Source organism: Mirounga angustirostris, unplaced genomic scaffold (genome assembly GCF_029215605.1).
Source record: "Mirounga angustirostris isolate CCGP_5_RB_7025 unplaced genomic scaffold, mMirAng1.0.hap1 SCAF_2, whole genome shotgun sequence".
Lineage (NCBI taxonomy): Eukaryota > Metazoa > Chordata > Mammalia > Carnivora > Phocidae > Mirounga > Mirounga angustirostris.
The window spans coordinates 82,464,394-82,475,256 of NW_026991710.1; the positions used below are offsets into that span (position 1 = coordinate 82,464,394).

The 10,863-nt window shown below is 38.7% G+C and overlaps 1 pseudogene; it reads right to left on the reverse strand.

The window, feature by feature from the left end:
• Positions 1-4,366: 4,366 nt before the first annotated feature.
• Positions 4,367-9,091, reverse strand: LOC123847574 (protein cornichon homolog 1-like; annotated as a pseudogene).
• Between the last annotated feature and the right edge of the window lie 1,772 nt (positions 9,092-10,863).

Consider the following 10,863-nt stretch of genomic DNA (forward strand, 5'->3'; position numbering starts at 1 on the left):
TCCTCTTAACTACACGCTGTTTCATTATTTAGAGTTCATGCATTTGCAAGTGACAAAAATATTCCAACTAACCTTGCTTAAGTTGAAAAAGCATAGGGATTTATTAGCTTGCATCACTAGAAAGTCCAAGGGATAATTCTGTTTTCAGGCATGGTTGATTCCAAGAGCTCACATGATGTTGGCAGGGTTCTCTCCCTCTCTTGGCTCTACTTTGTGTCACTTTCCATTTTAGGCAAGTCCTTTCCACAGAGTGACAAATATGGACACTGGCAGTTCTGGCTTATGGTGGCTTTACAGATTGCAGTCCTAGGAAAAAGAGCATGAGAGATACTGCAAGTGTCCTAACATACACTGTGATGTGATTCCAATGGTGAACTGTTGAGTGTACTTGAGGCTGCTTCCCTGGCCGTCATGTTGGCACTCACGTAGAATAAATTAACAAACCCACTGCAGTTTGGCAGAGAAGTGGCTGCGAATAGAAAAGAACATTGCCTGGCTCAGAGGAGTTCCATCTCTCAATCCTCGATCAGAGCTGATCCTCTTTGAAGTATAGATTTGAAAACAGAAGAAAGTTGATAAAAGAGGGCATAGGGCAAACCAAGGAGCAGTTTCTCTTTTAACTGGAACCTTCCTCTTGCTAGACTACAGTGTCACTTGTCTGCCTCAGAATAAAAGCTGATTTAGCAAATCCATTTGGAATGGTCTCTCAGCCTCAACTGGATTGCCAAATTCAATAATATCATGGAGAGAGATTCCCTTGGGTGAACAGTGAAGTAGATCTATTCAAAGGACTTCATAAAAGGCAAGAACCCCCTTTGCCAACCCTGCCTTTCTTCTTTGGCCACCATGCTGCAGATATGACTTGGAACAGTTTGCCTGAGTCTTTGGGATGATAATGAATGTTAAGGGAACAAGCTTGTCTGGGATGGAGGGTGTGTTCCACCTTCCATAATATGTAATACATGACACAGATTGATTACAGCAGCAGAGGGAACAGACAGGTAGTGTGGAGCGAGCTCCTGAAGGGAAGAGCCCCCATTTGCATACTTAGTAGAGCCACGGAGAACCTTGGGGATTTCTTCTTGACGCACAGTGTGAGAGTGGCAGGCATGAAAGGCAGCCTTGGCTATGCTGTCGTCGGTTGACTGATGCTATAGCTGCCTGCAAAAGAAGTGCCTGGGGTCTAGACAAGGGAATTCACAGTTTACTGGAGAGAAAGTAAGACAAAGAGGTAAAGAAACTGCTCTGTGCTGAAAACAGAATAATATACGCTAAGAAATAGAAATAGTAGACAGAATTCATTTGCCTTTTAAATTCTTGTTTGCATACATCGAGCCAGGAACCAAAGTACTGTAGAAATACACACTGCATCTTTCATAGAACAGATAACATTTTGTGGCTGGAGCTTTTGGCATGTTTTACTCAATAGATATTTGCTAAATTCTTCACTTATTATTACGTATTTAGTACCTACTCTGAAAATGAGTGTGATATGGCGGAGAAATATGGGCTTTGTGTCCCGCAAGATTGGTTTTAAATACCTGTCCTGTCACTTACTAGCTTTGTGCTTTGGGCCAAATATCTGAACTTCATGCATAAAATGCAGCACACAATTCCTATCTCAAAGGATTGCTGTAGATATTAAATTAGATCATGCGTACAAAGTGCCTGGCACAATAATCACTCAACAAATGGTTGCTGATATTACGACCAAACACACCCTTAATTAGAAAAGATCCATTAAAACCAGGACGGCAGCATACTTCTAATTCGTTGATGTCTATGTCAGCATTTACCCCTACCCACCACCCCCACTTTAAATTATTTAAACAAATGCAGCATGCGAAGGTTCACCATCTCAGACGTTTCAGCCTAGTTGAGGAAGGGTTTTGTGGTTTTTCTGTGGTCTGGTTTAATCCCCCATTGGGATCACAAGGTGGGATACGCTCTGTGTGTCAGCCTGGCTCACAGACTGCACTGGAGGGGACGTAGCTTACCTCTGCTGAAATTTTGAAATCTAGATGTTGTTGGAAATTTCTGCTTTACACCATGTGCTTGTTCTTATACATTTCAATAGCTCCAATATCTTCACTGTGTATTTAAATGTCAGTGTAGTTTGACCTTCGGATCTCCCCTCAGTTTGCCACCAGTTAAAGCTGCCGGTGAAGAACTTTTTGTTTTTATATTAGCAGGTAGATGAGAGAGGTACACTTCAATGGCTTATCTGTTCTAATGGGGCGAGTCAACTCCGAGAATGGTGCTACAGTAAGTGGGCCAGCAGGGGGCAGGTGTGAGTTAAGGGCAAGTGTCTTCTTTTTTTTTTTTAATTTATTATTTATTTTTTTAAAAGATTTTATTTATTTATTTGAGAGAGAGAGAATGAGAGACAGAGAGCATGAGAGGGAGGAGGGTCAGAGGGAGAAGCAGACTCTGCCGAGCAGGGAGCCCAATGCGGGACTCAATCCCGGGACTCCAGGATCATGACCTGAGCCGAAGGCAGTTGCTTAACCAACTGAGCCACCCAGGCGCCCCACAAGTGTCTTCTTTTATAAACTTTTATGCACATTATTTAAAAAACGATGATAGCAAATTATATTTTCCTCATGGCTATTGGATGCCTTTGGCTTGTTCCCCAGTTTAAAATTTGACTTACAGAAATCATATTTCAGAAGCTGGAATTAGAATTCAATATAAGAAACTATTTTTCTTGGGTGCCTGGGGGGTTCAGTTGGTTAAGCATCTGCCTTTGGCTCAGGTCATGATCCCGGGGTCCTGGAATTGAGTCCTGCATCGGGCTTCTGGCTCAGCAGGGAGCCTGCTGCTCCCCCTGCTTGTGCTCTCTCGTGCTCTCTCTCTCTCAAATAAATAAATACAATCTTAAAAAAAAAAAAAAAAAAAGAAACTGCTTTTCTTGATCATTTTTTAACCAGAGAAAGTATATGGTGACTGGTGTTTGTGGATGTATTCATTTTGGAAATTTTCTGTTTGCTTTTTGCTAATTCTAATTCAGAGCTAAGTATTCTGTTCTCATTTTCTTCTCAGTTATCTTGCATTTATAACTTCTTTCCAATTTTCCTGGTTACATAAAAGGATATCTTGAGATGTATATTAAGGCAACAGCAAACAGGCACATAGTTGTGCAAAGCAGAAGTATCTCATTAAAGTTACGTTTTGAAAAGTTACTTTAAGAAATCAAGAATGATTATAAAACTCAAAAAATTGGTTTTAATTAGTCGGTGTATTTCTTTATTTAAAACCTCCATGCAAGACATTTTGAGGTTGTCAAGAACAGAGGCATGCTCAAGGTACCAAAGGTCAGTGTTCACCCGGAACATATAAAGAAGAGTGCAGGGCGCCTGGGTGGCTCAGATGGTTAAGCGTCTGCCTTCAGCTCAGGTCATGATCCCAGGGTCCTGGGATCGAGTCCCACGTCGGGCTCCCTGCTCCTTGGGAGCCTGCTTCTCCCTCTGCCTCTCCCTCTCTCTCTCTGTCTCTCATGAATAAATAAATAAAATCTTTAAAAAAAAAAAGAAGAGTGCATAAAATCGCTAGAACATCATCAGGGAAAGCAGAGTAGTTCTGATGACCTGGTTATTCAGCAAGTATCAGCAGCTGGTGCCTGTAAATGTTCCATCACTATAGTGTCTCAGACACTTCATCTGTTTCAACTGCTCCTACTTCTCCTGCTATTAAGGACCAAGTGACCTGTGGAACTCAAACTTTGTGAGTTTAATCCTGTAAAGGGAGACAACCACAGACACAGACTGTGGGGCAGAAACTGAGAGAGGAGATATGGTTTGATGCCTTTTATGAAAATTTCTTCTGCATCAAAACACCTGGTCAACTTCCAGCTCAGGTGCCATCCTTTGGTCTAATCAGCTGTGAACCAGAAGAGCAGGGTCACATATACAGAGCATGAGATCACACACCCGAGGGGGCATCAGGTATAAATAATGGTGTCTTATGACCTCTTTTCTGAGTAGAGAACATGGTCATGGCAAACATTCAAAACAAGATAGAGTCCTCTGCAGTATATATCATTAAATCAAAATATAGAATCTAGAACCTTCCAGGAACTTAAAACACATACCCTATTTCACACCCATTAAGATGACTGATGTTAAAAAAGAAACCCAGAAAATAACAAGTGTTGGTGAGAATGTGGAGAAATTGGAACCCTTGTAAAATGGTGCAGCTACTATGGAAGACAGTATGAGAACTCTTCAAGAAATTAAACATAGAGGGGCGCCTGGGTGGCTCAGTTGGTTAAGCGACTGCCTTCGGCTCAGGTCATGGTCCCGGGGTCCTGGGATCGAGCCCTGCATCGGGCTCCTTGCTCCGCGGGAAGCCTGCTTCTCCCTCTCCTGCTCCCCCTGCTTGTGTTCCTGCTCTCGCTCTCTCTCTCTCTGTCAAATAAATAAATAAAACCTTAAAAAAAAAAAGAAATTAAACATAGAATTACCATAGGATCCATCAGCTCCACTTCTGGGTATAGATCCAAAAGAATTCAAGATGTCTCCCCCCCTGTTCATAGCAGCATTATTCCTGATAGCCAAAAGGCATAGTACCAGCGCTGGTCAGCACCGTGTGGCCGTAGAGTGTGCAGTCGCTGGAACCAGGCTGCCTAGGCTCGCCTCCTGCCTCTAGCATCCGAGAACTGTGTGATCCTTGACAACTTACCCTCTACCGGCTTCAGTCTCCTGATCTGTAAAATAGGGAGAGTAACACTATGTACCTCATAAGGTTGTTGTGAGGATTGCTTGAGTAAATAGAGCGCTTAGAATGATGGCTGGAACATACCAAGAGCTCCAGAAATGGTAGCTGTTCTTACAATTTGAGTATGTAAAATGTGATACTTTTTTTCTAAATGAATTGAATAGATCAAGGTGACTTTGGTAGGTGTATCTTCCTTTACAGTCTGGAATAAGGAATTTCTAATAGCAAGTCCTAATGTCCTAAATGTGGAAGAACAAAAGCTCTTTGCCTTGGGAACATAATAGGTTGGTTTCTTTAGGTCAGATGCGTCCATATATAAACCCATATATTGTAATCTGTTAGGTTAGCAGTATTTTTCTTGCATGTGATTATTTTCAATTTTGCCACTAAAAGAAAATGTATTTACACATTGGATATTTTGCTTTTTCAGGCTCCATCATTAGATTTTTTGCTAACTAGCCTCTCTCAGTTTTTCTGGGTTTGTATTTATTGTAGCGAGTTTCTGAAACATGGCTGGGCATATCTAATTTTGCAAACCAGACGAGGCTAGACACAGAAGGATCATATTTGCATAATGGCCACAGTAACAGCTAAACTTAAAGCATTTTCTTTTGCATAACAATGACATTCAAATGGTTATGCCGCTCAAAATACAGCAGTAAACTAACCCGGTCAGGTGTCCTAGTTTAATATAACATACAGTGGTCCTTTTCTCCCTGAACATACCTAATGAGGCTCTTTTTTATCCAATCTTTTCATGTCACAATTCATATAGGACATCTCACATGATTCTGCATGTGTGAGCTTGTTTGTGTATATGAGATTCTTATTTAAAACAAAAGAATCTGTTTTCCTGATTTGTTTTGACTCCTATTGAAATTATTTTCTCAATTTGTATTCTTATTGATGCAGTTTAAATAATTTTTAAAAGCCTAGTAAGTATGCATATATGAACAGTAACAATAGCAATTTGTATAAATGTGTACTATGGGTTTAGAGTGTCATGTGATTTCAGTTTTCTTTTTTAATCAGATATATTGAGAATATAGGAATTGTCCTTTGCTGCCACAATGTCACATTTTTCAATGGCATATGGAAAAATCTGAACTTACAGGTCTTTGTTGTGTTCTTTTTTCCTTTGAGTAATAGTTATGAGCTTGAGATTTGGCATCATATAGATCCAGGGCACTGCTTTGCCATTTGCTGGTTGTGTGACTTTGGGAAAACGAAACTTTCAAGCCCTCCGTTTTCTTATCTATAAAGTGGAGCGCTGATACGTATGTCAGATTACAAGGGGTGATGACAAGGATTTCAGTGTGAAAGCGCAGAGTACAGATTCCTTCTCTGGGTGTCTCACTGTCATGGTGGCAAGAGGGCTAGAATCAGCTCCAGGCTTACATCTGACTGGTTAAATAACTTGAAGAAAGAGAACTACAAAAGGCAAAGGACTGATACTCATTTGTCACAGATCAAATGTACAGTCCACAAAACAATCCCTGTGGCCAGAAGGAAGGAACAAATGAAATAGCCAGGGTCTCATGCCTACCTTTTTTTTTTTTTTTAAGATTTGTTCTTTTAAACTGTACCAAAGTATAATCTACATGTGATAAAGTTCACCCATTTTACGTGTATCATTTGATGAGTTTTGATGAATGTATCCTAATGTGGAACCACCACCAAGTCCAAGTATAACACATTTCCATCACCTCAACAAATTCCTCTGTGCCTCTTATAGTCAAGCTCTTCCCTAGTCCCGGGCCTGGCAACCCAGGATCTACTTCCTGTCACTATAGTTTGATCATTTCTTAGAATTTTACATGAATTGACTCAAATGGTCTTTTACTCTCCCTTCTTTTATTTAGCATGCGAAATGCTTTTCAGATTCATCCATGCTGCTGCCTGTGTAAGTAATTCCTTTTCCTTTCTGAGTAGTAATCTATTGTATAGATACAGCACAGTTTGCTTCGCCATCACTGTCTGAGGAATTTGGGTTATTTCCAGTGTTTGCTATTATGAATAAAATTAGTATGAATATTCATAATAAGTCTTGGTATACATGCATGGGTTTTCTTGGGGGGAGGGGGAGAGGAAACCCCCAGGAGTGACATTTTTGGGTCATATAGTAAGTATGTATGTATGTATTTATTTATTTATTTATTTTTAATTTATTTTTAAAGATTTCATTTATTTATTTGACAGAGAAAGAGACATCGAGAGAGGGAACACAAGCAGGGGGAGTGGGAGAGGGAGAAGCAGGCTTCCAGGGGAGCAGGGAGCCTGATGTGGGGCTTGATCCCAGGATCCTGGAACCATGACCTGAGCCGAAGGCAGACGCTTAATGACTGAGCTACCTAGGTGCTCCTATTTATTTATTTATTTTTTAAATTTCAGAGTTTTATTGTATTGCACTAAAGGAATAGCAGGACGGTTATACAATGTCCTCTCTCATTCAGTTTTGAAAATCTAAAGTACTTGCAAATTCTTTTTTTTTTTTTAGAGATTTTATTTATTTATTTGAGAGAGAGAGAATGAGAGAGAGCACATGAGAGGGGGGAGGGCCAGAGGGAGAAGCAGACTCCCTGCCGAGCAGGGAGCCCGATGCGGGACTCGATCCCGGGACTCCAGAATCATGACCTGAGCTGAAGGCAGTCGCTTAACCAACTGAGCCACCCAGGCGCCCCAGTACTTGCAAATTCTTAAGAATACCTTTACCACCAGATTAGAACAGTTAAGTATAATAACCAATTTCTTAATAAGTGGTATCTTACAAATTAAAACACATTTAAAATAGCTTTAAATGCATTCTTCACAAGTAATTCAGCCTATATTTTTATATCATGTTCACTTACGCTTAAGAATTAAAGCAAGTATATTACGCTGATGGAAATATGGGAAATCTCTCATTCATGCAATATACAGGGATAATATCAAGTTGAAGGGGAAAAAAATCCCACTCTTCTTATTTTGTAAATGTGTCCATATATAATCACATACATGATAAATGAGGAAACCTAGGAAGTTTCCCACAAGGCAGATATATATTTTCAGTTCATCAGAAGCACCTGATATCTACAGCTAATTTATAATTAGATGGCATTTCAATAAAGCCAAAATGAGCCCTACAAGTCCTTATATATAACATAAGCTTCCAGTGGACTAAGGATAGTCAATAATTAATGCAATCATTCAAGGGATTATGGCTGTTTCTTAAGGAGTGCAAGTTCAAACCCGTCAACACCAGAGGTCATCATTTTATATTAACTTATACATAATTCCCTTTAAATTCTTTATCCGAGTATAACATAGGAAAACAATCTTTCCACAAGCAAAAAATGTGGAAACATTTAAAAAATAAGGAGCCATCTTTTTAAAGTAACTGATCAGATTCCATAGGCTACTCTTGGAAACAGGATCTTGCTGGATAGAATCCCTTCATTCGGTGGCTTTTTGCATGCACTTTGGACCAATTCTGTGTGTTGTTCTGAGAGCTCACCAAAACATAGATCAAGATCATGCCATACAGGCAGTAAAAAAATGCTAGAAGATAAAAAGCTAATTTGCACCAGCCTTCTTTCTGACAATACGCTAAAATGTCTGCATTCATGATGTCTGTAGGGTCATAGAGTCCTGGTCCACTCATCCCTGGTCTACTCATACACCTCCGAATATGATACACCAAGGAGGGCATATTGAGACCCGGCATATGCCACTCTGCTGCACAAAGAAACATGACACAGAAGAAAGCATGGATGAGGTACTCTGGAAGTACAAGAGGATTCAGGGTATTACATTGGTCTGTAGGATTCTTGTAATCAGTCTACTGTTCATCAAATGCTACAATGTGCCAGATGGCAATGAAGATGAACGTGGGGGTGAGCAGCAGCGCCAGCATGTAGCAGAAGGCCGCCAACGTGAAGGCCATGGCCAGGAAGGAGGAGCACGCAGGGGTGCCGATGCCCGTGGAGAAAGGCTGTGTGTATTTAATTTAATATGAAACTGTTGGACTGTTTTCCCAAGTAGTTATATCATTTTTCCTTCTAACTAGTGATATGTGAGAGTCAGTTGGTGCTCATCCTTGCCCAGACTTGGAATTGTCATTCTTTGAAATTTTAGCTATTGGGTTGGGTGTGTACGGATATGTAATTGTGGTCTTCATTTGCATTTCCCTAATAAATCATGGGGCTAACATCTTATAATGTGCTTATTTGATGGAGTTTCTGTTTGCATTTTTTGCTTTTAAAAATTGGGTTGTCTATCTTCCTATTATCAACTGTTAAGTATTCTGCATATGTTCAGAATACAAGCTCTTTATCAGATACAGGTTTTGCAAATGTTTCCTCCTACTCTGGTTTGTCTTTTATCTTCTTAACGGAGTTTTTTGAAGAGTAAATATGTTTAATTTAATATTAGTTATCATTTAAAAATATTTAATACTTGTTATATTTCATCAAATAAATCTGTTACTTCTTCAAGTTCACACAGATTTTTCCTATATTTTATTTTAGCAGTTTTAAAATTTTATCCATTATGTTTACATCTATAATCTGCTTTGAGTAGTATGTGTATGGTGTGAGAAAAAGATACAGGTTCATTTTATTGCATATAGCAATACAGGGTCCCAACATCATTTGCTGAAATATAATTATTCTCTACTGAATTACCCTAACCTCTACCTTGGAAATCAATTTACTATATATGTGTCTATGTCTACTTCTTGATTCTCTATTACGTTAAATTTGTTCATCTGTATTTATGTCAATATCACACTCTTGATTAACTCTGGGTTTATATTAAGTTTTATAATCAGGTGGTGTAAGTCCCCCAATCTTATTCATCTTTACAATATTATTTTAGCTATTTTTGATCCTTTGAATTTACATATAAATTCCAGAATCGGTTTGATAATTTCTGCTAAAATCTGTTGGGATTTAGATAAAGACTGCAGGGAATCTACAGATGGATTTGGAGGAGAATTGACATCTTAAAAATACAAACTTCTGATTCATGAGCATGATTTATTTCTCCCATTTATTTTATATTATTTTTAAATTTTTTAATTTAAATTCAATTAGCCATCATTGGTTTCAGATGTAGAGTTCAATAATTCATCATACGTACAACATACAACACCAAGTGCTCATCACATCATGTGCCCTCTTTAATGCCCATCATTCATTTGTTTTAGAGAGAGAGAGAGAAAACATGAGCAAGAGGAACAGAGGAAGAGGGAGAGGGGGAATCTCAAGCAGATTCTGTGATGAGCATGGGGCCCAACGTGGTGCTCAATCTCACGACCCCGAGATCACGACCTGAGCTGAAACCAGGAGTTGGACACTTAACCTACTGAGCCACCCAGGCGCTTTAGTGTTTGCAAATTTCTCTCAGCAATGTTTTGGAATTTTTCGGAGTACAGGTCTTACACACATTCTGTTAGCTGTATCCCTAATATTTGAAGTTTTTGATATTATTATAAATGAGATATTTAAATTTCTAGTTGTTCATTGCTAACAAATAGAACTATAACAGATATTTGTGTTAACTATGTATCCTGTGATCTTGCTAACTCAGATATTAAACTTTAAGATATTTTCATAAATCACTTAGAATTTTCCTCTCGGACAATCATGTTATCTTCCTTTCCAATCTGTATGCCTTTTATTTCTTTTTCTTGATGTAATGCTCTTGTTAGGACATCTAATACAATGTTTAGTAGAAGTGATGATGTAGACATCCTTGCCTCATTCTCAATCTTAGAGAGAGAAGCGTTCAGTTTTCTACCTTTGGGTATGGTATTGACTATAGGTTTACACAAATGCTTTTTATCAAGTTGAGGAGAATTTCTTCTGTTCCTAGTTTGTTTTAAGTTTTTTATTATCAATGGATATTGAATTTTGAAATGTGCCTTTTCTGCATCTATTGAGATGTTCATATGAGTCTTTTTTTTAGTCTGATTATATGATGAATATTTGATTTTTGAATATGTATATTAAAACAATCTTGTATCCCTGAAATAAATCACTCTTTGTCAGGATGTATTATGCATGAATTTGGTTTGCTAAAATCTTAAGGATTTATGTATCTGTATCCATGAGAGATATATTAATAGTTTTCTTTCTTGCCATATTTTTGTCTATTTTGGCTATAGGA